This window comes from Uranotaenia lowii, chromosome 2, assembly GCF_029784155.1.
Source record: "Uranotaenia lowii strain MFRU-FL chromosome 2, ASM2978415v1, whole genome shotgun sequence".
Taxonomy (NCBI): Eukaryota; Metazoa; Arthropoda; class Insecta; order Diptera; family Culicidae; genus Uranotaenia; species Uranotaenia lowii.
In genome coordinates, this window is record NC_073692.1 from 82,891,062 (window position 1) to 82,897,585 (window position 6,524).

Here is a 6,524-nt window from a genome sequence, read left to right on the forward strand (position 1 = left end):
ATCTGTTAGTGTTCGTTTTTTTAAACATGATTTTAGCTGCTTTGTATCTTTTCCTCTTATAAAAATTCTGAAAGACTTCATAAGTTCGGTATTGAAAATTTACGAAACAACTGTTGGAAAGCCGAATTTAAGACCTCCATGAACTCAATTTCGCTTTCTCGATTGAAAAAAATGCAAGATTTATCAATTCCTCCGCTTATTACTAAGTGAAGTATATTTTGCACAGCGAGTTGTGCTCTTTGAGCAAAATAAATAAAGTAAATACAATCAAGAAGTATAGAGTAGTTATTATTAAAACTGTTTAACGAAGTCTGGTCGAAATAGGTCGAAGCCAGTATAAATCTCTCTGTCTCTTTCCAATTGACTTCGATGGATTTCTACCAGGTCTAAGCGAATCCTGCTGCTGAGCTGGATCGGTTTTGACTACTTTCAACTTGCTCCATTGAACAACGACCTGACTAGTTTCGCCCAAAACATTGGCTCATTGAACAACTAACAGTTGACAGAATCCAGTAGAAACCAATTTCTACTTACGATTGAACGAAGCTATTATTGAGTATTAAGAAGCGATCTGGAAAGATATTAACTCAGTTTATATTATTGTATGTATTTTGAGGAACATCAAAAAATATTCTTCTCTTTTTTAGCCTTCGAACATAAAAATAAAAAAAATATGAGAGGGGGGGGGATTATTATCCGCGTTACGTAATTTTCATAGGGGGTTTGTCACAGCGTTACGATTTGTGACATACGGAGGATAGGTGGTCAAAAAAAGGCATTTTTTGCGTTACGTAATTAATGGACGGTGTCTTATGAAACTTCTAAAGGGTGTCCCACTAGACTGAGTCGATTTGGGGTCATTTTTGAATTTCTCAAACCATGGGGCTTAAAAAGCTTTGTTTTTGTTCAAAACTCGTTCATGAGGTGGTTTTTGGGAAATTTTAAGTTACGTTTATGTTGATATATTGGTAATCCACCATGGGTGCACGGATTCACCGCAGTTTCTGCCAAAGTATGTGCTCACTCCCATTCTTTTGATTATTAAGTTCGACAAATCTCTAATGCATCGCGCCACCATACCCGGACCCCATGGCTTCGTATGAACTGTTATGAAGTGAATGTATTGCGTATATTGATGTAGGTATATTTTGGAAGAACGATTCAATCAGGTGGGCAAAGTTTACTTACAGGTATTCCGGCATCCGTGTATATACCTGACCAGCTGGCAACTGATTGAACATTCCTTTTATATAGTAAGTTATAGAATGAAACACATCTTACCTGTCGGTCACTAATGGGATTCGAACCCAAAAGTTTTTTTCTTGCCGATACCAGAAATCGAACCCAATACGCCTGGCATACCAATACCAGACTCGCGCCAGCCTATCCGCTAGACCACATCGGCGCTCTCGGGAAATTTTAAGTTACGTTTACATGAGTAAATTTGAACTTTTTGGTTTGTATGGGAAAGTTGAATATTTTGTTCTGATAAAAATCAACATCATTTTTGTTTCTTCTGCGGAAATGAGCCTGCTTATGGTTTGTTACGGATAGAAAAGCAGCGGCTAGACCAGCCAAGGCAAGGTACTCTACAAGTACGGAACCTCAGGGCCGGCTGGCTACTGGGTAACCAAGGACTTTTCGGGTAAAATACAACAAATCGGGAAATTCATATTACTTTGCATTTTTATTAACGTTTTCTTGTGGCGTGTTGTCTGTGTGTATAAACAATGTTCTGTGTCTTGTGTGGCGTGTAAATTCTCACTAACCGTGGTTGTGCTGCTGGCGATTGCTGCGTCGCGACGTCGTGGCTCCGGAAATCCAGTTCCGGAAGTAGGAGGGCCGTTGATTTATTGGCGTATCAACGGGATGCCGAAACTGTCGGCGCCAGCGGGCGTTGCTGGACTCAGTTGTTGCAGGCGTCTTCCTTCATTGGCGTTTAATCGGCCTGCCCACGAGAGTACCCCGTATCCGGACAGGCCGAGAAGGGAAGTCCTCCTTGAGAGTTAGGGATCCGCAGAACCCGAGGACGAAGATGCTGATCCTTTACGTTAAGGCGCGAGACCACAAGGGATCTGCGGGCCGAGCCGTGGGGAAGCCAACCGGCGTTTCCGGGCGAATTCCTTGGAACTTCACAACACTAAACGGGGACTAGACTTCACACACGGACGCCTGATTCAGAAGAGACTCGAAAAACGGAAGCAAGCTTCCTTTTCGGCTTTTTCATTTCATTTTCCAAATATTCCTCCTTTCCTCCTCTGTTAGTTGACAGCAGCCAGCAGTAAAATGTAGCCTACTGTGGTGCTATCTTGGTGTCAGACTCAACAAGAAACATGAATTTTCTAGAGCTAAACATTCAAAACTACAAAAGAAGACAAAAATCAAACGATTTGTAACCAACCGGTTACACTATCCACCACTCCAATGAAAAAATGTGAAAATACGAAGTGTTTTGCATTTTTTTGTTTCCCGAACAATCCTTCGCATTTATCGAATTGTGGCAGACAGATTACTTTTAAAACGACAAAGCATAATTTAATTTTTTATTTTTGCAATGCATCTTAAGGGCTAAACATGCATAAAATAATAAATAAAAACAAACTTCAATTCAACGTGCACTGAAAATTAAAATTATTTTAAGACTATGGTGAATAAATAAATAAATAAATAAATAAATGATAAACAGGCCAAATTATAAATAAACGTGCACGAATCACTAAAAGTATCTTACAACTAGAGAATAATAAATTAACATGAATATCACAGATCATATTTGAGAACGCACATTAAATAAAAATCCAAACGTGGTAATAAGTAACACACAACAGGTTAAATTCATTTAAACGTGCATCACAAATATAATCTAAAACTATTCACTTAACTTATATCACTATTGTAATTACATGCACAATCAAGCTTTCAATTTCCACTTTATTTGTTTCACCAAAATCAACATAATTTTTAATTCAACAAGCACTAGTGTAAAAAAAAACAATTTAAAATAAACTAAAATACTTATCACTATGTTGCGCAACACTTAAACGATCGATCGTACTAAATATTACTAAACATTACAACTATAAATTTGCAAAATTACACTACCCTATTTACAACACGAATATATACAGTACCCTATTTGTGATTTAGATCACTTTCAAAATGATCCTCACGAGCGGGCAAATACGGGGCGGGCAATATCATGATCATGACAGATCAACAGACGTCATATCGACTTGTCACTATACATACCGATGCGTGTTAATATGTTTATTTTTTAGTTGATAATGTTGAAAACTTGCGATCATTCGACTCATTTTACGACCACGGATTTAGGCAGCATTGCATCGATATGTTAAGGTATGTTTTAATAAACATTAGGACGTGTTAAGGGTTCATTTATTTATTTAATATATTTTCTTTTTAGGTTGACGATCGTCGCACAAATTTGGGGATGGAAGGTTGCTGCTAAATGTCATCTTTCTGAAGTAAAAGAGACATGCAGCGAACCGTATAATGATCCCAGAACACCATATTAAAAAAACTTTGCAGCGAAAGATAAAATAGGTGAGTACACGAAACAAGTATTTAATAACCATCATTGAATGGTTAGAGTGATCCTTCTTTCTTTATTTTTAGAGCTGGCCAATGCTCGGTGGGCAATCCCCCCGCGAACACACCGCATAACGAAGCACCATGGAAGAGCCACAACGGGTTTCCTCTTCCATCGTCGGCGGTTGCCTGTGCCGCTACGGATTCCCAGATTAATTGTTGAGGTCAGTACCAATTGGTTTATTATTTCTTTTTTTTTTTTGGTTTTGTCACTTAAACACCCCACCTATGACGACTAGCAAAGTTCTGCAACTCTAGTCTATTGCGTGGGTGTGTTGATACTAATGTTGGAAATTTTAATGAATTTATATCTCTTTATTCTTTCTTTTTCTAGGTTCATTACTGATACGGGTGACCTGATTCAGATGGGTTCGTCCATTCTCCTCTGCTCCCATGGATACACCATTGCACCAGGAATGCCGTCCGAATAACCAATCCAACTAAATCAAGCCTCTCCGCGATCAATAAATGAACTTGAAGAATTAAAAAGAACTAACAGACAAATTGAATAAATAAAGAAAAAGGTTTACGAAACAAGTATATCACAGTGTCTTCCATATTCCTAAATCACAGATCCAATTTTCAGCCGTTTTTAATATTTCGAATTTGAAAAATAGTTTTATAATTTCTTTCTGACTTTAGCATATTTGAATTTTTCTAATAGAGGATTTAAACGAGCATCTACTAGACACTCAACAATTCGCATCATATTTTCTTCCAACCTGTCGTCTTTGGTTCTATATCCGGATGTACTAGAATCGTAATCCGCTTTACGATTGTTCGGAGGGTTATGTTTCCAGTAACATCCGTCTATTTCAGATCCAGATTCAGAACCGGGTTGGCGAAGTTTTGATGATGTTCCGATTGATGTTAAGGATTGAGAACAGGAATCGGGACTTGAATTTATCGTACTAGAATCATAATTTGAAAACACTGATTTGGGCTCATCATTTAATGGTTCATGTTGACGGTACTCGCAAGTACCAATGATCGGTAAGTATCTCGTCTCTGCATCCTTCAACAAGATCTGAAGACCGTGCTGCAAAGCGTGCATGAGCTTCCGAGTACTTACCAAATCCTTCGGCGCTAGCTTTCCCTGAGCATTCAGGTTACTCCATGAAGTCAGCGATGTTTGCAAATCTGCGGCTAGCCTCTCAACTGGATAATTAGGATGTGATGAGCTAACCGGACACGGCATCTCCGTTAACCCATCGCAATCAGAATCGTCAGCGTCGTAGTCCACGGATTGAAACACCACTGGCTCATATTTCACTTTGAATCTCTTCCGCTTAACCATGTTTGTTTTGATTAAGCGGACTGGTTAGTAGTGACAGCTTTTTTATGCTACAAAGAAAACAGGTGTGGGTTAAAAGTGTTGCCATGAAATTTGATTTAAAAAAACATGTTAAAATAAAATTATGCTCTGCTACAACATTAAAACTCAACATAGATTTTATCTAAGGACGCGAACAACCAAAACCATCGAATTCTTCAGTGGGAAAAATGGTTTTGAAAAACTTTTAAGGTCCTTCTTCTGGTCGAGACCTTTACCAAACGCAAAACATCATATCAAGCACTTTTTTACATTAAATTGATGGGTGTACGGCGACAGCCATTCGTGGATCGCACGAATCCCTGCCACCTCCCGTCAGAAAAAAACCCTTAGATTTTTGTATTCTACGCGGTCGTCTCTTGGTTACCTTTCGCGGACTTTTAGTTGGGCGCCATTTGTTACGGATAGAAAAGCAGCGGCTAGACCAGCCAAGGCAAGGTACTCTACAAGTACGGAACCTCAGGGCCGGCTGGCTACTGGGTAACCAAGGACTTTTCGGGTAAAATACAACAAATCGGGAAATTCATATTACTTTGCATTTTTATTAACGTTTTCTTGTGGCGTGTTGTCTGTGTGTATAAACAATGTTCTGTGTCTTGTGTGGCGTGTAAATTCTCACTAACCGTGGTTGTGCTGCTGGCGATTGCTGCGTCGCGACGTCGTGGCTCCGGAAATCCAGTTCCGGAAGTAGGAGGGCCGTTGATTTATTGGCGTATCAACGGGATGCCGAAACTGTCGGCGCCAGCGGGCGTTGCTGGACTCAGTTGTTGCAGGCGTCTTCCTTCATTGGCGTTTAATCGGCCTGCCCACGAGAGTGCCCCGTATCCGGACAGGCCGAGAAGGGAAGTCCTCCTTGAGAGTTAGGGATCCGCAGAACCCGAGGACGAAGATGATGATCCTTTACGTTAAGGCGCGAGACCACAAGGGATCTGCGGGCCGAGCCGTGGGGAAGCCAACCGGCGTTTCCGGGCGAATTCCTTGGAACTTCACAACACTAAACGGGGACTAGACTTCACACACGGACGCCTGATTCAGAAGAGACTCGAAAAACGGAAGCAAGCTTCCTTTTCGGCTTTTTCATTTCATTTTCCAAATATTCCTCCTTTCCTCCTCTGTTAGTTGACAGCAGCCAGCAGTAAAATGTAGCCTACTGTGGTGCTATCTTGGTGTCAGACTCAACAAGAAACATGAATTTTCTAGAGCTAAACATTCAAAACTACAAAAGAAGACAAAAATCAAACGATTTGTAACCAACCGGTTACAGGTTTTCGTGTCAATTTATAAATTTCCCAAAGGAAATTTTCCTCTGAACAACTTTGTCGAAGACCTTAACTTTGTATCTTATAAATCACAGCATGCGAAACTATAACACGTGTTGATGAAAAAACTTGGAGGCCACAGATCTTGAAAATGGTTTTGCATGGCAAAATTTTCAAAATGTGCAAATAGTGACAAAATTTCTACCACTTTTTTCCAACACCAGTGAACTTGTGAACTGCTGAGGCAAAAAAGTTATTAGCTGTTTAACAGGGGTATTATTTGTCAAAAATTACCAAAAAATAAATTATCAAATTTTATATTA

At 39.6% G+C, this 6,524-nt stretch overlaps 1 long non-coding RNA gene across 1 annotated transcript; it reads left to right on the plus strand.

Annotated features, from left to right (window-relative positions):
• Nucleotides 1–3,182: 3,182 nt before the first annotated feature.
• Nucleotides 3,183–4,866, plus strand: LOC129747951 (uncharacterized). The gene is made up of 4 exons (XR_008737612.1): nt 3,183–3,357; nt 3,425–3,564; nt 3,637–3,773; nt 3,944–4,866. It is a non-coding gene; the product is annotated as an uncharacterized LOC129747951 (long non-coding RNA).
• Nucleotides 4,867–6,524: the final 1,658 nt, after the last annotated feature.